The 26179-nt window shown below is 47.3% G+C and overlaps 1 protein-coding gene and 1 pseudogene across 1 annotated transcript in view; one reads left to right on the forward strand and one right to left on the reverse strand.

Annotated features, from left to right (window-relative positions):
• LOC146202854 (QRFP-like peptide receptor) overlaps nt 1-26179 on the reverse strand; it is an 800647-nt gene that overhangs the window by 507342 nt on the left and 267126 nt on the right. The window lies entirely within an intron of this gene.
• LOC146202858 (uncharacterized) lies at nt 13593-14540 on the forward strand (annotated as a pseudogene).

The following is a 26179-nucleotide window of genomic DNA, read 5'->3' on the forward strand; positions in this document are numbered from 1 at the left end:
TGCTATCTAAGTGAGGCCTTCTGATCTGAGGAATGGCAGGAGATGACTTCCAGTTGCTGTACCAACCTCTGATTCTTAAGGACGATGTCTAAGCATGGCTCGTGAGGCTGTCACAGGCGTCGATTGCGTCTCGAGCGGCGCGTGGGTGACGTGGGCGACGTGGGCCCATTTATTCTCTACGCGATCAGCACATGCTGCATAGTACGCGTAAGCCCACGCAAACTGTTCTTGGCCTTTCTCATCTGGCCCCGCCGTGCCCTCGCCCTCTGTTTTCCACCTTACGCTTCCACTTTTCCCTCTTCTGCTGCTTCCCTCCTCGAGCTTCACCGCATCCCCCTAATCTCCTTTTTCTTCTCGCTCTCCTGTTGTGCAATTCCTTCGCACTCGCCGTAACCTTCTGCTTTCCCGGCACTCACTCTCCAGCTTCTTTTCGTAGCCATCAGGTTGCTCATTTTTAGGCCCTCATCATAACCTTCTCGTTCCATAGCAGCCACTGTCCGGCTACTTCCTGTGGCTGTTACCCTCTGATTGTGCATTTCTCCGCTCTCGCCACGCCCTCCAGCCCGCTGCGCTACCGCTTGTCTCTGATTTCTCTCCCTCGTCACCCTCCTCCAAGTATGATGGGGAGGACACTTCCACCTTTTGATCCTGCCACCTACTAGTCGTGAAACGTGGCGTGAGGCGTTTCCAATGCTGCTGCTTTTAACTCGTGGACAGGGCGGCGGCAGAGATCTCAGGTCCGCAGTGCAACGGGGAGAACCAGCGCAACAGCAAGGAAACCAGAACGCGAGCCCGTAGCTTCTTCGTCTTGGCCTTTTGACACATGGGGTAGGGAAAGGGGGGAAGGGGGATTTGTAAAAGTTGAGTGGCATACACAGTACAAGGAAATTTCCACTGGTGATTACTACAAAGATAATAACGCCAAGCGGAAATTTTGAAAGCCGAAGCGTCTTCTTCCTCTAAAAGATCGCGCCCCGTCTTCTTCGGGAGATACAATGTCCCGTCGTGCTTAAAAGAGAGCGCTGCGCTTAGGGGCGCCATCAGAGTTTCGGATGAGACGGCGGAGAGAAGCCTTGGTTTGTCACTATGCGCTTTTGAGTATAGTTTGCTGCATGCTTCTTGCTTGTGCTTGCAGCATGCCATAAAGATCCCATCAACGTCGAAGAAAGCAAACCTCAGAGATGCATGATGCTCTGTTTCTGGGCGCGTGATACAAACCGCGTTCGAAAAAAAAAAATGTCCCTTTTCCATGCGCCTGCTTGCTGACAACAATTCGCGAAGTGGGTGCACCTCATTCCAAGGGCGGGCAAACCGCTGCAGGGCAGCTGAGCTGTTTGCACAAGAAAATGACACAAGAAACGCAGTTGCTGAGCGCCTTATTGCTTTTAAAGCAGCTGCTGGTATCACAACAAAAATGCTCTGAAGCTCAAGTCGGACTTTAGATGGCCTGCTGTACATCCCTCTACTTTTATTTACGTATTTACGTTTTGACGTTGGCAGTATCCCAGGTGCTGTATTTTCCGCCTTTCGAACCTGCCGGCAGGTAAATACAACGTGAAATCAAGCAAGTTGTGAACCGCATTGAGATCGTAATATTGCGCGACTTCCCAGTATTAAAAAAGGCCGCTATTTCCGAACGCACCGTTCTAAAAGAGGAGGCCAAATAAATTCGAGAACTGTGTTCTTTCTTACCCGATCGCGGAACCATAAACATGTTCAGAGGGAGAAGGAATGGTAACGAATTACCCGCCGGAAACAAAAGGTCAGAATACTCGTTCTTGTTACAGTACTGCTTCCAAGATTTTGTTTACGTATGTTGCATGAGGTCAACGGGGATGACAGATTTTCGAGTAAGACGTAGCCGAAATGACTCCTAAACCTCTCCCTAAAACATGTGTGATGGTTTCATTCTACTTCTCTAGCCAGAGACGCGTTCTACCGTTTTCGAACGCGGTAACACCCGCCGCAAGAAACGGGTGTATGAATATACTTCTCGTATATCCTGGCAATAATTATCGTGCTCACGTAGGAGAAAAAAATAAATTATTGTGCGCAGAATAGTGTAATAAAACTGTCCGCCTTAGAAGACATCCCAAAACTTTGTTGGCTTTAAGTAATACATTTTTGAGCTCGCCATTTTGAAGGACGTCTTTCAGCGCTCTCGCACATTTGTCATTGTATCGGGCTCTAATCCTGCTGCTTGAGTGCAGATGACAACCAAACTTAGCATTTAGAAGGTGGCACAAGCCTGGAGCAAACCAGCACCTTTTGCAAAGGGACAGCCTCAGCAAACTAGTGCAGCATCACCTGTAAAGCGATGGCGTGCACCATTCGCAATAGAGCGTCAAACGTGCATAGCTCGAAAATATTCGTGCTTTATTATATCAAGCACACGACCGTGACAAAGCATGCCAGCAAAAGGTACTGTACAAAAAAGGCAGCACTGACCCACATATGTCGGTTACCAATGCGCAGGTGCAGCGGTAGCGTAGCGGTAGAACATCCGCCTCGCATGCAAGAGGACCGGGGCTCAAATACCGGTAGCGCGCAATTCTCCACCGGATAAAACACAAAAACAAAATCCGCGTGTAATTGCATAATCAGGTTGCATAAACAATTGCATAAACAGGTTTGGGGTGCGACCTGATGCCGGTGAACACCTCCGGCAACGCGCTCCCTCACCTGAACAGGAGTTGACCACCCTGGTGCAATAATTGGCCGCGACTCTCATGATTAGTTCCATAAAATCCCCGCCCTCAGTCACCAGAGGCTGCGGAACAACTGACCACGGCGGCGGTCAGACCTGTGACCCAGCAGGGGGTGCTAAGGATTCCTGGCTTCGCTGGACAGGCCGCCATTGGAAACTGACCCTGGCAACGTTTAACGCTAGAACCTTAGCTAGTGAAGCTAGTTTCGCAGTGCTGTTAGAGGAACTACAGGGTATGAAATGGGATGTCATAGGGCTTAGTAAGGTTAGGAGGCCGAATGAGGCATATACTGTACTGAAGCATGGGCATAAATCAAGGTTTACCGGAGAGGCGAGAACTAGGAGTAGGTTTCCTTGTCAATACGTCTATAGCGGGTAATATAGATGAATTTTATAGTATTAATGAGAGGGTAGCAGGCATCGTAATTAGGCTTAATAAGCGGTATAATCTGAAGGCTGTACAGGCCTATCTACATGTAGTTATGATGACCAGGCAGTTCAAAGCTTCTACGAAGATGTAGAATCGGTAATGCGAAAAGTAAAGACGCAGTATACTGTACTAATGAGCGACTTCAATGCAAAGGAAGGGAAAAAGCAGGCAGGAGGCTAGGCAGTAGGTGACTATGGCATTGGATCTCGGAATAGCACGGGGGAGTTACTTAGTTGAGTTTGCAGAGCGTAATAAGTTAAAAATCCTGAATACCTTCTTCAGCAAACGGAAGAACCGGAAATGGACATGGAAAAGTCCTAACGGGGAGACTAAAAATGAAATTGATTTCATACTGTGTTCAACCCCCGCCATTATGCAAGATGTAGAGGCAATCGGGAAAGTGCGATGCAGTGACCACAGGATGATGAGGGCCCGAATTAGCCTAAATCTGAAGAAGGAATGCAACAGATTAGTAAGAAAGAAACCTATTAACGAATTAGCGGTGAGGGGGAGGGCAGAAGATGTTCAGGATCTCACTACAAGAATAGATATTCACCTCTAACCGAGGGTGGCGACATTACCCTAGAAGCAATGAACAATAATTTCAGAAATATCATTACTGAGTGCGCTGTAGAAGTAGGCTGTAGGATAGTTAGAGAGGTTACCGGTAAGGTGTCTAAGGAGACGAACGATTTGATTAAGAAACGCCAGAGTATGAAAGCTTCCAATCCAAGAGACCAGATAGAATTGGCCGAGATATCAAAGCTAATCAATAAGCGCAAGGTAGCCGATATAAGGAAGTATACCATGGAGAAAATTGAGCACGCTGTAAAGAACGGGGGAAGCCTTAAAGCGGTAAAGAATTGGGCATAGGCAAAAACCAGATGTATGCGCTAAGGGACAAGGCGGGCAAAGGTATCACGAATAGGGACAAGATAGTCAAAGTAGCCGAGGAGTTCTATACAGATCTCTACAGTAGCCAAAGTAGTCAGGACCGCAATGAGATTGGCGGTAAGGAAAAACCGTCAGACGTTCCACCAGTGACGAAGGACGATGTGAAGAAAGCATTAGAAACTATGAAAAGGGGGAAATCAGTTGGAGAGGATCAGATAACTACAGATTTGTTGAAGGACGGAGTGGATATCGTGCTAGAAAAACTGGCCACCCTGTATACGCAGTGCCTGGTGTCATCGACGGTACCGGAACCATGGAAGAATGCAAACATTATCCTCATTCATAAGAAAGGGGACGCTAAGGACCTTAAAAATTACAGACCAATCAGCTTACTGTCTGTTACGTATAAGGTATTTACTAAGGTAATCGCTAATAGAATCCGGACAGCCTTAGACTGCCATCAAGCAAAGGATCAAGCAGGTTTTCGGAAACGGTACTCTACTATCGATCATAGCCATACCATCCACCAGGTGATAGAAAGATGCTCGGAATATAACCAGCCCTTATACGTAGCATTCATTGGTTACAAAAAAGCATCTGACTCAGTAGAAACCTCGGCGGTGATGCAGACATTGCGAAATCAGGGGGTAGACGAGCCGTACGTGAAAATGCTGGAAGATATATATAGTGGCTGTACAGCAACCTTAATTCTGCATAAATAAAGTAACAAAATTCCCATAAAGAAAGGTGTTAGGCAAGGAGACACGCTCTCCCCAGTACTATTCACAGCTTGCATGGAGGAAGTATTCAGAGACTTGGAATGGGAGCAGTTAGGGATAAGGGTAGATGGAGAATAAATACCTCAGTAATCTGCTATTTGCTGATGGCATTGCCTTGCTAAGTAACTTGGGGGATGAGCTGCAAATAATGATTGATGATCTAGACAAGCAAAGTAGTAAGGTAATCTTGAAAATCAATATGCAGAAGACTAAGATAATGTTTAACAGCCTCGGGAAGGAACAGCAGTTTATGTTAGGTAGCGAAGCACTGGAAGTAGTAGGCAAATATGTCTATTTAGGACAGGTAGGAACCGCAGGTCCGGACAATGAAAAGGAAGTAGCAAGAAGAATAAGACTGGGATGGAGCGCATTTGGCAAGCACTCGCAGATTATGACTAGCAGCTTACCGGTATCGCTCAAAAGGAAAGTATACAACAGTTCTTAGCTGTACTCGCCTAGGGGAGTACAGGAAGCTAACTCAAGAGGAAAGTATACAACAGTTGCATCTTTACCTGTACTCACCTATGGGGCTGAAACGTGGAGGCTTACCAAAAGGGTTCTACTTAAGTTTAGGACAACGCAAAGGGCTATGGAACGAAAAATGGTAGGGGTGACATTAAGAGATAGGAAGCGTGCAGATTGGGCCAGAGAAATAACTCAAGTTATTGACATTCTAGTGGAAATCAAGAAGAAATCGGCATGGGCAGGACATTTAGTGCGAAGCGAGGATAACCGATGGTCGCTTAGGGTAACAAACTGGATTCCAAGGGAAGGAAAGCGTAGCAGGGGGCGGCAGAAAGTTAGGTGGGCGGATGAGGTTAAGAAGTTCGCAGGTGTCAAGTGGATGCAGCTAGCACAGAACCGGGTTAAGTGGAGAAATATGGGAGAGGCCTGCGCCCTGCAGTAGGCATAGTCAGACTGATGATGATGATGATGATGATGATGATAAATGCGCACACGCAAGGCATACTACACAAGCAGACGGGAGCTAACGTGGGAAAGTCCAGCGAGAAACAATGCATCGTGTGACACCGACGGTGTATAGTCCTCACTTTACACAGTGCATCAGTCCTTTGCACGTAAGGCATACTTCACAAGCAGACGGGAGCTACCGTGTGAAAGTCCAGCGGGAAATAATGTATAGTATGACACCGATGGTGTATAGTCTTCACTTTACACTGTGCATCAGTCTTTTGCATGCAGCGATCTGTTTTATATAAAGGCGCCACGCGCTTTGAAAGGAACGAAAAGCATACCACAACGGCTCAACAAGATTTAGCGCTGACTGCACGTAGAAGGACAAAACGACGCACCTACAAAGCTGGGCAGCGTCCTACCTAATAGCAATGTCTGAGAAGCAATTTACATGCAAGACGAAAACTTCGCAACAGACACACTTTTAGACAGGCGAGCTAGCTTCGTACCATTCCCAGGAACACTATCGCAGACATAGTGATGGCAGCGATAAGAAACTGTTTTGTGGCCTCTTTCGCAAGCCCTCTGCAAGGTCTGCAATCTCACCAATGCCAATGCAACAAAAAAAAAAAAGGAACGGTGTTGCAAAATTAAAAAGAAAATGAAGCGTTTTCCTAGCTACCTTGCCTCTTTATAAAACAAGGTAAAACGTTTACTATCCTTGTGATGATGCATATTTTTTAATGTGTAGTTGTTTTCTAATTCCTTTATTTGAATGTTTGACCACTGACCTGTGGCTGCGCCACAGTCGCGCTAAATTGCTTTTGGGCCCCAGCCTTCGCCACCAGTTTACTTCCACTATGCGCACTATAGAGGCACCTTACGATGCCTAGAGTTCCTGTACAGACATATTTAGCAACTCGTACGACGCCTAGAGTTCCTGTATAGACATATTTAGCAACTCGTACGATGCCTAGTGTGCCTACGATGCCCCGAGAACAGCGCCGCTGCGCGGCATTCACGCGAAAAGGGACCAGTTTCTCTCGATCGGTTTTCAGACCTCCTCTTACAGACGCGCTTTAGTGAAACTCTGCCGAGAATTTGTTTCGAAAGATCGCTTACAGCGCTGCTACGTCTGATAAGACACGTTGGTCGTCTTGTCATACGCATTCCTTAGCTCTCCTGCGTTTTGATCCTAACATTACACGCCCCCCTCTACCAGTCGTACGATCTCCCTCATAACGCGACAGTGTCACCAGCCCTGTTCTTAAAAAAAATGAAAGGACATACTAATTAGCATGCAGTCATGAGTACTCTAGTTGTACGCATATTTACATGATCTTTATAGGTTCAGCGTGTCTAACTCGGAATCCGAGGGTCCTGCATGGATGGATTCCGATCCCGCCCTCCCATCTCAATGGGGAAGCAAGTGTTGGCAGCGCCTGCCGACTCGGCCATGTTATGTGCTCTCATGACGTCAGACAGTCCGCCGACCAATCAGTGCCCGGCCATGTCACCTGCCTGCTACCACCTGTGCGGGGCATGTTCGGGATTTTTCGCTCACAGCGCTAAAATTGGATTTTGGGAACAATGGGGTTTTTAAAACTATCCCGTTAAAATCCAGAGTCGCCATCTGCGTTGTGTGCGGAAAATCACGGGGCGTATGCCGCTCACGGGCACGCCGCATGAAAATGAGCTTCACAGCAGCATGGCTTGGCTGCCCATTAATCAGAAGTGCAGCTTCCTTGGCCAGCTCGGAATGGAGGAAGAATAGCTGCGCGTTAGTGCCAAGTGCTTGAGAGTTTGAAAATATGGATACTAATGCGATAATGGGCGCATTATGTAAAAAAAAAGAAAAAAAAAAAAAAGAAACGCCTAATGGAAATTTTACTTAAAGACGTTTTATTGCCAGACAGTAAGATAAACGCAAGAGCCATTTGCCACTCCAGCAAGCGTTATAGAGAATTCTCTTTCCTGATTTTTAAACCTTTGTGTTCATCTAGCCTTTGAAAACGATATCTCTAGTTTTTTTAGTTTTTTTTTTTGCCCGAAGGAAACTAGCGGTGTCCGGAACAAAGTGTTACAAAGGGACTCTGCGTTACGAAGTCCGTTCGCCCCCCTTCTTCTCAAACAAATAATCTGCTGCGCCATCGTGTGACTAGCGAAGCACGCATAACGGCGATGCTCGTTAGCAGCTTAAGCTCCTACAGTGACCTCTGAGTCAGTGATAGCAGTTATATGATGAAGCATGATGACTTATTAATCTACCAACAGCCTCGGCCACTCGAGTATGGTAGATGTGGCGCAGGGCACAAGCACTGAAAGTGGTTTTGTACGATGGTCTGCCATATGACACATGAGCTGAGTACGAGCAACCTCGTTGCCTGCACGTTAAGGAAAACGCTGAAATTCATATATAGTTATGCCGTTCGTTCCTGACTTTTATTTTTCTCTCGCATGCCGTCGCTTGACCTCAATAAAATATTCGCTTAAGTTTAAACGCGTCGGCTCAATACAGATTACTCGTACCTTCTTTCAAAGAAATGCAAGTGTTTCTGCTCTGTAACTGATCTGCGGGATAATTTCAGCGGGATCCCAGGAACGTCCCTATATCCGTTTTGTATATTCTGCATTCTGTGCTCCACTCGAAGCACACAGTGCAGACTAACTTGCCTACCAGTGGAGAACTTGCTCCAAGGAAAGCGAGCAACAAGTGATTGAGAGCAGGAGCGAAGAGGAAAACGGAGCGGCAAACGCTGTCACGCTGCCGAAGTGACGGCGAGCCACGGCGTACTGCACGCGAATCGGGTGGCGGCTGGCAGGCAAGCGCATACAGTGGCGAACCCCTCCGCTGCATTCCTTGCGGAAGGCAAGACTCCTCCGGAGACAGCAGCGGGCAGGGCAGCTACTGCTCGCCTTTGTTTTGTGTCCCGGATGCGGAGAGCGGCGTAGCCAGCTGGACGCCTCGCGCGATCATTTCCGGGTCTGCGCACTCTCGGCATCGAAGGGCGAGGCCATCGCAGCTACAGGCGCACAGCACGAGGTGGTTGACAAGCTACCGGCGACTGACATATCCGGGAGATTTTCGCTCCGATGGACTTTCCCATTACCTCGCCGTCAGCGTGCAGTGACGAGTGCTCGCTATTCGCCGACGCCTCTGCACCCATGTCGCTATAATGAACAAAGAAAAAATGGTGGAGAAGGGGAAGGGGTGAGGGGCAAGCAACTCAAGCATCGGGTGACACGAGTCGACAATCGATTGCGTTCGTGCTGGTTGCCTTCGCACGTACCCGCTCTCCACTTCCCCGGCCAATCAATGGTGGCCTTGATGCTTCTGAATGGACCGGCTCTTGCTAGCGATCGTTGTCATATCTCTTTCGAGACGGCCAGCTCGGTACTCTATCGCTCTACCCCCTGTCCACTTTCCAGCCTCTAAGCATCGGCGCTTTTTTCCCACCCTATTGTGCTGCACGTGACTTTTCTTTGTACCTCAGTGCTGTATTCTGAACGCCGGGTCGTAGCTCTTCGCTCACGACCTTGGGGCAGCGGCGGAAAACGACATTGTAAAAGCCTTCCATTTGGGGACATTAGAGGCCAATGGTGCCATTTGGGCTCTGAGAGATAAAATTGAAAGAAAGAATGAAACTCTGGCTTGAGAGAGCAAATGCGCTTTCAGAGTTTCGGCAGCTAGAGACAAATTTCCATTCAGCGCCAAATGTTTCATTCTTCGCCAGTGTTCTCGTTAGAAGAAGAAACGGCTCGCGGACAACGTCATCAAGCTTCCACTCACGCCTCTATCTTTTCTTGTAATCCTATGTCGACATATCCGGGATCCTGCCAGTTCCGAGAATGCGTTTGTTTTTCATTTTAGCTTCCCACATTCAATCAGAAACCTTTTCAAGACTTTCCGGTCTTCGCTATGGTTATGGCCTATACGCCTCGAGGCTGGACATCCCGCTCGCACCAGTTTCACCAATTACTTCAACTGGATATACCAATCGGCCTCTCCCGCCGTGATGCTACAATGCTGTGCCGCCAGTGGCTAGGAGTGGTTTTTACAAACCCGCCTATTCCCATCTCATTGCAATGGCAGACTCTCTAACGTGTGAGCGGTGCGGGTGTGATGAAACGACCACGCTCATTCTTAGTGACGGCGCTCAGTTTGAAAGAGAGCATGTCTTCCTGGCTGCTACACCTGATTCTTGGCCCTTGGACGACACCTTCATGCGAAGGGAAAGCGGTGAGAGCGCTTGTTAAGTTTTTAAAGGACTCGGGCTGAGCTCTAGTCTTTAAGTGTACGCCCTCTACCCCCGTCTTACTACAGATCTCTGGACATGTGACACACTCCTTTCCTTGGCTCTCTTTCTTTCCTTTTTCTTCCTTCGTTCCCCTCCCCAAGTATAGGGTAGCCCACTGGGCATCGCCTAGTTAACCTCCCTGCCTTTCTATTCTTCTATTTCTCTCTCTCTCTCTCTCTCTCTTTGCAAGACAAGAGTTGACAACGCTGTACTCTCGCGTGGACTGTAAGCGCTCGTGTGTGTATCCCTCATTTTGTCCATGTCTTCTTTGCGCTACGTTTCCTAAAAGTTTTAAATCAGCCTTAAAGTAGTTCCGTGACCACACAGATGGGAGCAGTCAACCGTCTCGGTCCTATTGCCGGCTTCTCTTGAGCAATGCCGAGAGCTACCTTCGGTCAGAGCGCGAATAATTGAAAGTCTTTCCTATCCGTGATACTGGTGACTGTAACTGAAATGAGAATCGAAGCTTTACGCTGCTGGTCTGGTAACTGTTTGGGAAATCGCATTCGGTTTATGCTACTTTACCGATACAATTTTTGGTTTTCAGTGATATGGAAGCAACTTCGGGTCCTACAAAAAGGGAAGTGCATATTGCAGACTGGTCACGGTGAGACAAAGTTCCGCAGTAGAATTTGCACACGTTTCCTTAAATGCGATTTATCATAAGGTTTCTGACTTGACTGACAAGCCGTCTTCAACACCAACTAAGCGCGCTTGTCTGCCGAGTAAAAGGTGGTGCAGATAAAGCGTGAAAGATAAAACAAATTATGCTTTTATCCAAAGCCGATGAATAGCGAGTACCGCGATAATTTCAAATTTCGCTTATTTCAGAATAATCTCGAAACAGTGGAGAAACTTGAAAGGAAAGTGACAACAAAATTGTTTCAAAGGAACGTGGGTACAGCTACCCTTGGTATCGAAAGGTCACAGTGGCATGTGCGAAAGGATGATATCAGAAAGCGTTCCGCGGCAACTCATTTTCTAGACTTCCAAGAAAAGGTCGCTATAATGAAAGTGTCGTCCAGATTAAAGGGCGCATTACTGTCACTGTCCGAAGACTTCACTTCTCCTCCTCAGCATGAAAAATACAAGGAGTGATGAAAGATAGTGAACGTAAATTGTAAGAGCGTTGATACTGAAAACACTAAGAAGGTCCGCTCTTCCATTGCCCAAATATTGTTGCTTTCACATAGTCAGGGTTAAAATATTGCATGGTATCGTTCCTTTTTTTTGTTTTTGATTTTTTTTTCTTGCGATGAGGACGTTCCAGTCAAAGAGAATGTGCACTGAGAGGACGGTGGCATCAACAGGGATCGCGCAGCTGCGTTTTTTTTTAACAAACTTGAAGCATATTCACATGCCTCAGCTGTTTTTTAGTGGATGCATGCATTTTCTTTCAGGTCGATCGTTATAATGTTTTAATACCCCAGGAGAATTGTACAGGCCTCTGAGCGCACCTAATGTTGTCGTTGCAGACCTACAGGATTACATTACAGCTTTTGTTAAATTTGGCAAACGGATGGCAAAAGACGTTAACTTGCCCTGCCTGAACTCAGCTACATTCACCCTCAAAAATATGTGGTGAGCCTAGGGAAGCTACCTCGAACATAGCCGTTTCTATCGAATTGCTACAAACGGCTGGAAACTTTCGAGAATGCCCGCTACTTGAAAATTAGTACTTAACCTACCTGCATTTTACAGAAATACTGGAGCAAGAATTCGGAAGCTGTAACTGTGGTAAAAATTCGTGAATTGCAGATTTTTGCGCTTAATATCCTGAGGGGACATATGGGGCTATATGACAGTTGTAGCGAAAGGCTCGACGTTAATTTATACCAGCTGAGATTCGTTAACATTTCCCCTCCAGAGAAATACTGCCGCCGGAACCGGAATCAAACTCGCGACCTTGATCTGAGCGTGCCAAGGCCGCTGTGCCATCATGATGGGGTACAATAATGAAGCATTTTGATCTAAAAACAGTTTTGAAGTAATACCCCGTACATCCAATTTGCGAGCGCCGACGATTTGTGATGTTTCAAGTGATGCGAATTATGAAGCCTAATATTTCTGCAATTCTTCTCGCACAGAGGATATCTCTGTTTTGAAGCACTTTCATTCAAATTTAACAAATTTTCCAATAATACTAATGACATAACTCCAAATGTCTGGACAGGTTCGAGAACTTGTGAAAGAATGCATTGATTATTCCAGCGACAGCTGTTAGTGGCTCAAACTGCGAGAGTTCGGCCGAGGCAATATCCGAGCGACGCGCAGCTGCGGGAAGAGGCACGTACAGATTCCCTTCGGCTGGGCCCATTTCACGTTACCATGATTACCGCTTCACTGACTGGTGTACGTGCCTGGGAGAGGAGGTCGTTTCCGCGGTTCCTCCGCTTTCTAGGTGGCGCCAACGAGTGCTGTGTGTGGAAAGAGCGGTGCCAAGCGTGGAACTCGGGAGCCGAGAACGTATACGGCGGTATGCCGATATGTGCTGAGAAGGGTGACAAACGCAGAAGCCGGCTGCTGTTGGTGTCGGTAGCGGATTGGGGACCGGTCGATACCCACATCGCGCGTTGCAAAGAGGGCAATGTGAATAGTTTGGTATAAACTGTCTGCCTATGGTCAAACACGATGGAAAAGCCAGCGATCATAGATCATATTGCTGCACAAGCGTGACGTCAGACATACCTGCAATTGTCACTGCATTCTGAGTTGCATGACCGTACCATTGTGTCATTTTAGTGAAAAAGAAGAATACAAAAACCAGTGGAACACGCGGGTGACTTCAAGGATTTCTGTGCTAAAGGTTTCACCGGTATCTTACAGAAGCGGTTAAAAAAGCGAATGCAAACAGGAAGAAACTTTATTGACCTCAACGAAAAAAAAAAATTATGCGACATACCGTTTAACACATTGTAGCGCCCCTCCCGCCGCGCTCTTATCGCAAGCTACGCACGACGCTGGACAAAGAAGAGGTTGGCACTAGACGCGTCAGCGCGAGCTAGCACAATAATAATAAAAAAATACAGATCGAACCCGAACGCTGTGAGAGCTGCTTATTCCTCATCTTAGCTCCGAGATATTTGGTGACCCGACATCGGCCACGCAGCCCCGCCCTCATACATGGATTCCGCTGGCTCTTTCACTCCTCCTACAGCCATCCACCAGACCCGCCCCAGGACGCTCGGCCTAAAAGAGCTTCGTTGGCCGCGTTTCAACCAGTCAACCTGCCAACATTTTGGCCCAACAGCCCTTGTGCCTGGCTACTCCAGGTTGAGGTGCATTTCCAGTTGCGGCGTATCACCAGCCAGGAGACCAGGTTCCTCCATCTCGCGTCCTCCCTGCCTTCTGACGTCGCCAAGGAATTAGCGGACATTATCGCCTCGTCGGACACGGCCCGACCTTTTGACACGTTGAAGGCGGCTCTCGCTGAAAGCAAATCACGTCCCAGCGCAGTGGACTCCAGCAGCTCCTCACCGCTACAGAACTCGGTAATAGCCGTCCTTTGCAGCTCCTCCTTCGCGTGCGACAGCTGCTTAGAGAATCCCCTTCATGGGCCGGACAGCTAACTACGGGATTTGTTTCTCCAGCGACTTCCCCAGAGCATGGTCCTTGTCCTCGCGGCTGCGGTGATGTCACTCTGGACAAGCTCGCCGAACTCCCGGACCGTGTTGCGGATTACTCAAGGCACGCCAGGCCGTGACCGCTCCGCCTTCCACTACTACAACACCCTCCCAGCTTTTGAGCATATAAGAGCGACTGGATGCTTTAGCCAGGCGGCTTGATGACCTCGGGCCCCTGCCCCTCAATTCTCCGCCGAGGTTCCAGTTCCACCGCCACTCCCATGGCACCGCCGCCCTCTCCGGAAAAACGCGGCAAGACTCCTCCTCCTCCTCGGCTCTGTGCTGGTACCATCGTACTTTTGGCAGCTCTGCCCGCAAGTGCACCCACCCGTGCTCCTGGTTAGGAAACGCTGCGACCGGCCACTGACAGCGGCAAGTGGTACTGGCGGAGGGACATGCCGCCTATTTTATGTTTCGGACAAGATCATTGGCGCTCGTTTTCTTGTTGACACGGGAGCACGGTGGAGCACAGGTCAGTGTAAAACAATGAACTTGGGCCGATCGCCGTCGCAACAAACCGACCTCCCCGCTCCAAGCCATAAACAATTTCCTCATCCGCACGCACGACCAACGATTCCTTACACTTAACCTCGGATTGCGCCGGACATTCCGCTGGATTTTCATCATCGCCGATGTCTCGCAAGCTGTTCTCGGCGCTGATTTCCTCAGTTACTTCAACCTCGCTGTCGATATACAGGCCCATTACCTCATCGATCTCAGCAAGAAATTCTCCGTCAACGGAGTACTCTCCACCTCACCGGCGACAGGTCTTAGAGCTATCGTCCCTGCTTCGCCGTACGGGAAAATCCTTGCCAATTTTCCCAACATCACGAAGCCACACACCAGAGAGTCACCGGTGAAACACTCGATCATCCACCACATAGTGACCTCTAGACCACTTGTATTTGCTCGCCCTCGCCGCCTGTCTCGAGAAAGCCTCGCTGTCGCTCGCCGTGAGTTTTAACACATACTTGAACTCGGTATTGGGCGCCCTTCCTCCTGCAACTAGGCATCGCCACTCCAATTGGTGCCGAAATAAAGATTTGGGCGACTGGAGGCCATGTGAAAATTACCGCGCCATCAATGCTCGCACCTTGCAGACCGCTATCCACTTCCTCAATACAGGACTTTTCATCAAATTTGGCTGGTTGCACGATCTTCTCTAAGATAGTCTTAGGGAAAGCTTACTATTTAATCCCCTTCCTCGTCTCAGCTCAGACATCATTACGGCGTTTCCAGGATATTAATAACACCCAGAAAGTATTTTAACTGTGAATTTAAAACATCATGCGGGCCTGAAGTCATTCCTAATTTACCCCTGGTGGAGAGAAGGCAAGAGGGTGGGGTTCTTGATAAACCAAAAGAAAATGGACACGAGTGGAAAGGCAGCTAGTTCATTGGCCAAGGTTCTGATGAGAGAACCGGTCTTTTCACAATTTATCTTCTTGAAATGTTGGCAGTCGGGCAAAGGCTCCCCGTAGACGCCTGATTAAAGGCCCCGTTCTCCGGAACCCTCCATTCGCACATACCTATTTCCCAGTACCTCCAAGACTTGTGGCGCCCCTTTCAGGTTTACACATTTCTTACTCTCGAACATTTTGCTCTCTTCCACGCCGGGAACGTACAGGCACAGACATAAGTGAACGGCGCACGCTATTCCTGCCTGCAGGCAATCACGCCTTCTGCATCCAACAGAAGAAAACATTTGTTCAAGTGAAAGAGCACTGGTGTCTACTACTATTGCCTGCACATGGCACGGCTGCCAGTTTCAAATAAGTCTCGCGTGGAAACTTCTAAAAGGAAATAGCGTGCTCTGTTTACTTTTATTGTGCACCTGTCTTTATTCCCTGGCCTGTCGCCAATGTGTCAGCTCCCACTCAGACTACGCCTGTCTTCATTTTTTGCCCCGCACACTTGCAGCCTGCCTCTTGGCACCTAACCAGTGCGCAACAGTTGGAGGCTGCTTGGCTGCTTTGCCCAGCAACCAAGCCAGATCTCCAAGTTTGGCTGGTCACCTGTGCAGAGGACATCACGATAAAACACGGCCTAGACACCACAACCGCAGCCTGAAGGGCGCCCGCAACGATGCTTTGTATTTTCTTTACTTTTGGCAATAAATAAGTTTTTCACCCGCACCAGAAAATCCGGCCTCGGCATAGAGAGCAAAATATCACAGGCATGCCTGTGTGCGGTAACTGGTTATCAGGTTCTATGACGTCACGAGACCGTGCACATGACATGGCCGAGTTGGTCAGCGCTGCCAACTGGGGCTTCCCTATTGATTTAGGGGAGGGTGTGACGAAATCCAGCTTTCCAAGACCTCTGGACCCCGAATTCGACACGCTGCCTCTAGATCACGCACGCATGTTCGCGCGCCTTATTCAAAGCGGAGCCTTATATCTACGTCGAATGGTTTTTCATATAACGTTGTATCTGACAACTGCCTACTAATGAGTATGTGTGGGATAATAGAGGCATGATTAAAGATTAATGGTTAAGCGATTAGCAAAGAGCATGTGTGCGAGCAACGAGATCCGGAAGCGGAGTCGGCAAACGGGAGCCTTTAACGTTGTGGCGTCAACTTTTAAACGCAGAACTTATGTTCACTCCCCCCCCCCCCCCTCACACACACACACTGATATGTTCGGAGGACCGGGGCCTATAGGCCTTCACCGCAAGGCGTTGAGGAAGGCAGAGGACGGGAGGAGCTGTTAGGAGAAGAGTAAACTGAAGAATTATTTTACATGTTTACAATGCAAACGTGCAAGCACGTCAGAGCGAGCGAGGTAGCTCTTAAGCAACTGAGAGCACAGGCTATTCATCCTGAAGCAGCCCTCGGAGGCTGCCTAAATCACTTTTCAGCCTAATTGTGGAACCCGCAATTTCCCAAATGTCCAATGGGCGCTGAGCCGCTTCTTTTGGCTTGCCCATGGCTTTTTTGGCTCCGCCCAACTGTTCCAACAGAACCTCACGCACAAACGCGCACATATGCACACACGTCGTCGCACTTGTACAGGGAATACTGTATTCCCCTGCACAACAGCCAGGCTGTCCCCGTTGTTCTCTATGAAGCGGGGATGATCTGGTTTCAGCCATCTTCAATGGCGCCGGTCAGGCGATGGTGCCCTCCTCCTCAGCAGCACAATGCATGGTTTTAATGGCCATCGAGCAGCACGTGCAGCAGCTCCTTTGAATTCACTGCCGTCTCGCTAACATCAATTAAGGAAGCAATCTTCCGCAGTGAAGTCCAAATACGTAGTCTTGCTGCAACGACGCCAGCCAGGCGATAGGGCACCAATCTCCCCGCTGCCAAACTGGAGCCTGAGAGAACTACACCCTGGTCTAGGCCAGTATGTCTTAATGATCACGTGTTGACACAAGCAGCATCTTTGAGTCAACACTCGCTTCCTTAAGAACGGCTAAAGAAGCCATCCCCTGCCGCTGGGTCAAAGCACGACGGCGTGCCGCGGTTCGCCCCGCCGCCGTGGTCCGTTGTTCAGAAGAGAGGTGCCGGAGATCAAAGGACGCCCGTTTAGATTGCAGACAAAAGCGCTTGACTTAAAATTAGTTTGTACAAGACGCACCTCACCATGTCGGGAAGATAAGGATCCGTGCTCGTTTCTCCTGATGTGCCCGGTCAACACGCCTCGGTCCGCTGCCGCATTTTCGAAAAACCACGTCCGACTCTCCAGCAGCGCTCTCCGAAAGCGCGGAATCTCTGGGACGATTTATGGCCAATTGCTCGGGCATGACAACACCGACACTCACACACTTCTTTTGAAGCAAAAGCTTAGCTACGCCAGGTAGTTCGAGCCTTCAGGCATGGGCGGTTTTCACCTTGAGAGAGATTTAGAGGTAAAACTCCTGTGTTAAGCCTGGTGGTAGGCTCAAAGTGGCCCGTGACTACCGGATAGGTCAGAGTCACGTGACCGAGTGGTCGTCATGTGAATTTGGGGCATAGTTCCGCAGGCCACCAAGCGGCCCGTGATCACTGTCAAGGTCACGTGAGGTGACGTCAATGTGACATGGAAGTAGATTGCGCTAGAGTGGCGATACGTGTATACGTAGGAGCCCCCGGGCTCCCGCCTAGGTTAACACTGCGCGAGATGGAGGAGGACGAAGAACGCGAAGAAGGTACGTTGGAATGAGGCCTTGAAAAGACGGCGTGCAGAAGAGACCGACCAAGAACGGGCTTTACGTTTGCAGAAACGCACAATGTTTTTAATCCAAGCCTGGCAATGTGCGTAGCTATGTACGCCAAGCTTTCGCTTCCCTCCAGGATTAATTAAAGTTAGACCAAAGGTATCGTTTTTTTTTTTCATGTCCTCGCTGCATTTCTAACAATATATGCAGAATGGGTTCAAAAATGCATCTGTTTCGTTTCGCCTTCCGTTCTACGAGAAGTACCCTCGGACTGCTGGGGAACAGTCGAATAAATGATCTCCAAGCAGGTGCAAACGGCAAAACAATAATTAGAAATGGCGATCGTTTTTCCTTAACCGCGGCAACATGACTGCAATATGTGTAAACATGGAATTGACAAGGACGTTTCTGCGAGAAATAATTGATTGATTGAATGTCCTTTATTGAATGGAAAAGCTCATGGCCATGGAGAAATAATAACATTGGATCTCTATCAGCATACGTTTGAAAACAGCTTTCTCTAAACACACACACACGCACACGCACACGCACGGACAATTTCTAAGCGTTTGTTTCAAGTGAAATCATGTGAGATTGTTATTAGCCGCGTAATGCACTGACTGATATAATTTCTTTGTCAGCATTAACTAATTAATTTTTAAATAGCGCTCTAAACACTCAGATGTGAATTGAAAAGCTGCTCAGCATCACAAAAGTGGTCCAACCTACGTGTTTTCGCCCAAGTAGCCTTAGTGTGCCCCTTTTCATCTGACAAAAAAATGAGAGCACGCGAAGTTTAACAAAAAATACCACGTGACAGCGGGCTTCGTGCACTCGCTTGCAACGCGATTACGGCGCTCTCATACGCGACTGAGTCAACCGCTGCTATATTTGCGCTTTCTGTGATGCCCACAACAAAGCTTTGAGTTGCCTCTGGCATGCATGAATATCCTCCAGTGGCTTTAACCTAAGCGCCTGAAAAGCACCCTATCGGCAATCCTGGACACTTACCTCCCGACCAGCAGCAGAGCGAAGCTCTGTCGTGAGCAACGCATAAGGGGCGAATTCGGCTGTGTTTTACCAAGCCGCGGATGAGGGTGCTATAATCGCGGCTCGTACATGCGCCCGGAGCCCACTTTCGCGTGGTATTTTTAAACTTTGCGAGCTTGTACTACTGACGAATAAAAGCAAGCTACACTGAGGCTACTTTGTTGGAAACACCTGGGTTGAGCCGTTTTTATGACGCTTGACAACTTTCCTATTCACACCAGAGCGTTTAGAGCGATATTTGAAGAGGTAATTGGGCAATGTAGACAAATTATTCAAGCGGGCGGAACGAAACAAACGTCAAGCCTTTCCACGCAGCCGAACACGGATATCGAGCGTTAGCTCATGAAATACTCTCGTTGAGGGCACACCTCGACGGTAGTATTGCTCGGTAAATTTATTGACTTGACATGTATCTTATTTTAATTTTTCCTTTAAAGCGTCTCATTTAGTTATTTTTCTTTTATATATTTTATTCTCTATTGAATTTTATTTTACTTTTATGCTGAGATCACGGGGTACGCATCAGGTCGCGCGCAGGCTCACTTTTTTTAGGGCTGCGTCAAAGGTCTGTTGCAACGCTAGTGTCAACGGTCGAATGCAACGTCATCACATAGTCGCTGAACGTGCGCAGTAAAGCTAACGCTCTAACAATGCCATTGTGTACTTGACAGCCCTCGTGACAACAATCACTTGCTTTCAATTGGAAAAACGCCTCGGTTATTTTTTTTTTTTTTTTTTTTGTTTCGTTGGTCTATGTTAGCGGGGACGTCCTTTATATCTGAAAGCATACCGATGCAATATTCATGGCTTTTTTTTCTAAACCTAGCTGTTGACAAGGGTTAAGAGCGTCCTTTTGGAGGGCAATACATCGGGTGTCTCGCAAAGGGAAATTGTGTAACAAGGCAAGGCGAATATGAGTTTGAAAGAGCACACGTGCGCGTCCTACCTTATATAGCGCAGTTTTATACTTGGCATTATCACGGTTACTCATGCATAGTAAATTTATAGCTCAGAAAAAGAGAAACAAGGCTGCAATGAAGAAGATTTAAACACTGCTTTTTCATTAGATAACAATTTGAATTTCTTAACGTTCAAACACATTCAAACATTGAAACAGCTTTAATTTTGATACTCCTTATGATTCGCCCCCAGGACTTATTCTCTTCCCTATATTCATTGTACAAAATGTTAGTGACATCCCGCCTAAAGCTAAGCTGTATGCCGATGATGGCGTTGTTAAATATGAAATATAAATATTTAGGCTAGCAAAATTTGGAAATGCTTGGCACAAGACGATTCATCGGTGTGACAAGTAGCTAATACTATATCAACTTAATAGTTTATCGGTCAAGTGTTCGATTTAGATATACAGTTCATAAAGTTGCCTGTCGCAATAAACTCATGTTTAATATCCTGTGCTGCACATTCCTCAACACTAACCGAATTACGCATATGGAAATATTGACGTCTACAACTGCAATAAAATATTTTTCTTAAAAAAGCCTTAGCCTTTTTACTTCATATTGCCTATCTTCATATTTTACTTCATATTATTAGAGCATAAAAATGTCTCTGTCAACTTTAGATTACGGTTATCGTGTATGTAATTATTTTACTAAAGCTAAAATTTATAAGGTCGAGGTTGCACGAGAATGGCGAAAAGGAGGGCTGGATCTCTATTTAGTAAATTTAGACGGACATCCATAAGTGAAATCGTACAGCAAGAGCTAATTTATACAGCAAGATACGACAAAGAAACCTTTGCTCATAGCTTATCTTTTTACAGCAATTAATTTACCCGTGCTACAAGAGAGACCATTCTGGACTGCTTTTTCTCTTGTTTGCGTACAAAATGGCAAAAAAAAAGAGCAGAAAAACTACAAAACCTTTCAAGACACAATTGTTTTCGTATACTTTTTTTTTTCGGAAGAACGACTTCAATATGGCCTCCACATTTCAGTCTCATAGGTGAGTACCGGTAAGATGCAACTATATGTGCTTTAGGCTTGCCTATTGAGTCATGCCGGTACCGGTAGGCTTCCAAAATTACTTATATTAAAATGCACCTTTGCTCTTTGTATGCGCAAAACAACGTAGGCCCGGTAGGGTGCCTCGGAAGCGTCCTGAAGTACGGGAAGCCCGATCCAGCGCAAAGGATCGGCGAGAAAAGGCAGGAAGGAATAGAACCGTACGTCTGGGACCGTCTGTGTCGCCTGAAGTCGGGTCACTTACCGGAGGTATACTACAGGTGGTCGCGACTATCCAGAAGCAGCAAGATGTAATGCGCTGAAGGGCCCACCGAAAGGGCACATGGCGCAGAACGGAGTTCGAAATTAGAGGGTCTCTCAGATGCTTTTTAAAGGAAAACTGAGAAAGTATAGTCATAATGAGTCATGCCTAGCCATTGTAGTCACTGCCACTCATAGCTAAGCATTTTTACTCATTTCTAATCAGTTGCGGTCATTATAAGTCGTCGTTTCATATATTGGTCATTACAAGTAATTTATAATCATCATTATTAGTCGTTAGCATAAGTCATTAACTCCATCGATGTTTATTTATAACTTTATTCTTTACCTATCAACATCAATCGTTTTCATTCTTTATCTCCCTCCTTGCACGTCCGTTATTTGCGAGTGCCCCATCAGCGCACAGATGCGACTCACAGATCCCGCACACAGATTCCGCGCGCGAATTTTCGCTCCAGGATCCTAGAAAAGCTTTCGCCTTAAAACTATTCAGGAGCGCACAGTGGCACTCCCTAGGTTGCGTCGGTTAAGGGCAAAGTGGTGCCTTGTTGCACTCGTCACCACGAGGCGAAAATTGGGGGAGGGGGGATTGGGGACAAGCAGAAATGCCCATGGCGCGAGCATTACCGAGCCAATTAATCTTCCGAGGTCGATTCCCATGTGACTTCCGAAGCAATAAGTAACCTTCCACGGAGACTTCAAATGGTGGAGACGGCAGCAAAGCGCTGGATTCTTCGCTCGTTTCTGCCTCAAGCGCAGTGAATGTGACTAGTGTTCTACCGTGCTTCTATTTTCGCTGCTTTGTTGCAATTGTGTTACCTGCTATAGAAAAGAAGAGAGAAGGAATAGTCCGTGACGAAATTCAGAGCCAAGACCAAAGTCTGTGTGCGTTGGGAAGTTCGAGAGAGACCGCTGTTTTGTTTACTTCGCGTAGCTTTTCGTAATTCGAGATTATTTGCATAAATTGCATTACCCTTTCTAAAGTAAGAGCAATGTAATGTATTTACGTTTGAGGAGCAGTAGTTGGTAATATAATTAAATTACGCCCGCGCGATATTCGAAAAAGGTGATTGGTAGGGAAATTTTATCCCTTCTTAAGAGTCATTTTGATATTTTTCCTCTTGGCTTCCATTAAAACGAAATACTGGGTCGCGGACCATTTCGCTTCTTATTATCATGCGCGCGCACGCGCACACACACACACACACACACACACACACACACACACACACACACACACACACACACACACACACACACACACACACACACACACACACACACACACACACACACACACACACACACACACACACACACACACACACACACACACACACACACACACACACACACACACACACACACACACACACACACACACACACACACACACACACACACACACACACACGCACACACACATGCGCACACACACACACACACACGCACACGCACACACACGCGCACGCGCACACACACACACACACGCACACGCACACACACGCACACGCACACGCACACGCGCGCACGCGCACGCACACACACACACGCACATGCACACGCACATGCACACGCACATGCACACGCACATGCACACGCACACGCACACACACACGCACACACCCACTCACTCGTTACTTCTTACCTTGAAACAGTTGCTCGTTTCGAAGTCTCTTATTTCGTACCGCCCACAGCTCAAAACACTGATTGCATCTAACCTCGCGCAGTTATGTTCTCCGGCTTCTTTTTGTGGTAGTCAGGTCAGTGCGTTACTCACTGCTCACTGCAGAGAAACACATAATAGAAGAAAGGAGCCAGCTGAAGGGTCTGTCAAGCAGAGTAACAAGCCATATCGCCCCAACTATCCGGTGATACACGATTGGCAAGAAACGGCGCCCTATAAGGCAATGTCAGGGCAATCCGAACGTGCCCCACCGGTTTCGAAGCCAAATACCCGCCGGCGCAAATTCGATTTGTAGACGAAGAAAACGGGCTTGAACTATAAAGTCCAACAAACGGCGTTTCCCAACAGCCACTAAATCTGGATTGACAACAGACGACCTTTCGTAAAACAAGCGTTTTTCTCCTAATCTGATTGGAAGGCTGTTTTGTTTCCTTACCCAGCTCTACTGCGCCGCCCAGAATTCCCAAGTGCCTTCAGTTCCCGTCTTCCTTAAGGGGCATTTTACTTTTACTTTCATGCTGGTGGAATAGGAAATCCAGGGCACCTTCTTGTAATCACAATCCAGCCATTCCTGTCGTTCCTTTGGTTCAGACCGACATTTTGTGTTCGCTTCCTGGTGTCAATGGACTACTTTAGTGGCTGCGGCTGGCAGTTTGCGTTGCTGGGCGGTCGTGGGCACTTAGATTTTTTTTCTGGATTTTTTATTCTTTTGAAATAGGTCGGAACAATCAAATTCGCGAGCTTCTTGTGCCCTATTTCTTCTTCCAGAATACTGCCTTTGAATTCAGCATGGCATCTAAGCCCGTAAGGATGAAAGCGCACTGAAGTGTAAGAATGGCTTCTTTCCGTTATCAGTACTTTTTTCTTTCTTTTTTTTTTTTGACTGTGCAAAATGTTAGTGGGACACGCTGGCAGAGAAAATTTGGCACTTACCAGTATTTTTAAAAGGGCCGCCTTGTAAACAAATGCCGAATTCTTACCATCGCTGGTAATTATGCAGATTGCGCCAACTTAGGAACCTCCTTGTCTGCTGGCACTAATTCGAGATTCTGGCAGCAAGGCTTTCTCTGAAAGCAACTAAAGCAAGCGCTTATATTAACGAAAACCAATAGTCACAGCAGCCCCGCAAAACCTAGTGGAACGTTTCTGTTGCGCCTTTTCAAGTTGTGTTCTTAACGAATGAAATATTATTTGTGAAATCCTTTTTTGACCGCCACAGTTCAATTGGTAGAGCACTGCATGCGACATAACGGTGGTCGTGTGTTCGGATAACACCGATGGAGTGTCGTTGATTTTCTCCTATCTTACTATCAATTATCCATTAGCCATAAATTAAGTAATCACATTGCTAATTTCCCAACGATGAACGCATTAATAATGAAAGAAAAGAAACATTTTCATTCTCTTTTTGTGGCCTTTGTGACTGCGGGCTTCCTTGGTGCGTTGTGACGAGCCCTTAATTCCGTCACGCGTGTGTGCTGGATGCAAGCGTTCTTAGCTATATAAAGCGTTTGGAGAAAATGGCGTGGCTGTCCATGAGGTCGAATTTCCTTGGTAGTGGCAGAATTTAGATGGAGGTTATATGCAAAAGCGCCCTCGTGCTGCGCGATTTGAGTGCACGTTAATTAACTCCCAGTGGTTTATACTGATCCCGTCTTTAAAAAACGGCGCCTCTAGAAGGTCATGTGCATGGTAAAGACGCCAAACTCCATTTTTTTCACATACAATTGCCACTGAGCCTTGACCCATCGGCCACCATTGGCAGCCTAGATGTCGTAGCATAAGAGGATGATCACACAGCTCCCACCCTCTCCGCTAGGCCACGTTCCACGTGACATTCGCGGTTATATACAGGACGTTCTACGTCCACCACTATGCAGGAAAGTGGCACTGGTGAACATTCTCAAGAACAGGTTATACGCAACGTAAATACAGACGAAAGAAGAGTACTGAACAGTCATCGTCGTAGCTCAGTCGGTAAAGCATCGGACGCGAAATTCGAAGGTCGCAGGTTCGCGTGCAACCGGAGATATGTTGTTCTTTTTTTCTTCTAGTTTCTAAATGTTATATTCCAGCCATAAAACGATTACATTATCAATATCACGTTGATAAACACCATAAAAAAAATCCCAATGGCTAATTCAGTGTCAGTGGCTGTTTGCTAGCCTCCTTCGTATGTATGTCATAACGAGCCCCTCATTTTCCAATATTTGTCTTTAGAATTGAGGGAATTACATGAACACTTAATAAGACGATTATGCCGTTTCCCTTCCTTCAGTGGATCTTTTTCTTAGGCGCTCAGACGAGAAGCTAGAAACATTTATGTTTACTCAGGCAGTTGCCTAAAACGCAGTCCATCCCGACAGCCTTTTTTTTTTTTCTTACTGAGATGCAAAAACCGAGACAGCGGAGTCGCTGAGATTTTGAGAGGTGGTGAGTGACAGCGCATAGCACCTCTCATTAAGAGGAATCCTCCATTCGATCCGGGAAAGAGCAGCCTCGGGAAGGGAACTGATGCAGAGCAGAAGGAATATGCCTTCTGATCTTCTGCCTTCTGACAGCAGTGGCATCCCACTGCTGTCAGCCTTAGTCTACTGTCTCTTCAGTGCGTTCTACGTTTGATGCCAGGCCTGGTGGCAATATGCGGCCACCGCTGCAACAATCGATCCCACGAATTGGTGCTCAGAAGCCAAAAGCCACAGCTGTTTAGCGGCTAGCGCAAATAGGAAAATGACTGAATAAAAAAAAAAAAAAAACAAAAAAAAAACGAATGGCCCGAACACACGGTCTCTGGTTAGCTCATGCTCCTAATGACAAAGCGGTCGGGGCATCCCCCCCCCCCCCCCCCCCCCAATCCCAGAAATGAAATTACTTCCGGGCTTCTTGAATTCTACGTTGCTGTTTAGCCATGTCTTGTCGGACAAAACTTAAGGGAAATAATGTGCGACCAAAGTTAGACCACCGAGGCATCAAGCTGTAATATTCTGGGCCCAAATATATTAGCACTCACTGCCATCTATACGACACGCCCGGAGCGTTCGCCAATCATTATGTCTCTTAAAACTGTGTCTATAATAAATGCACTTGCATGAATGAACTAAAGGTGCCGTAGAGACCTGGCATCACTACTTCGCGACGTTTGGGACAGAAGTCAGCTCCAAACATTTATGTTGCCTCCCTAAAAGCGTGTGAGAGTTTCACACGCGAGTAGTGAGACGAGTTTGTTGCTCTTTCCTATGCCTGCAACTAATCTCCCCTCACTGCCGCAGCAATGTGGAAAATTAGAGCTACTAATACTGTGTAACTAATTAACCGTGCCATCGGAGCCGTAGCTACGTAGACGCAGCGGTCTCAACACCCTATTTTCTATCCGCCTGAGTGGCCACAGATCCACGCCTAAGGTG

This window comes from Amblyomma maculatum, chromosome 1 (assembly GCF_055883805.1).
Source record: "Amblyomma maculatum isolate TAMU_Amacu chromosome 1, ASM5588380v1, whole genome shotgun sequence".
Lineage (NCBI taxonomy): Eukaryota > Metazoa > Arthropoda > Arachnida > Ixodida > Ixodidae > Amblyomma > Amblyomma maculatum.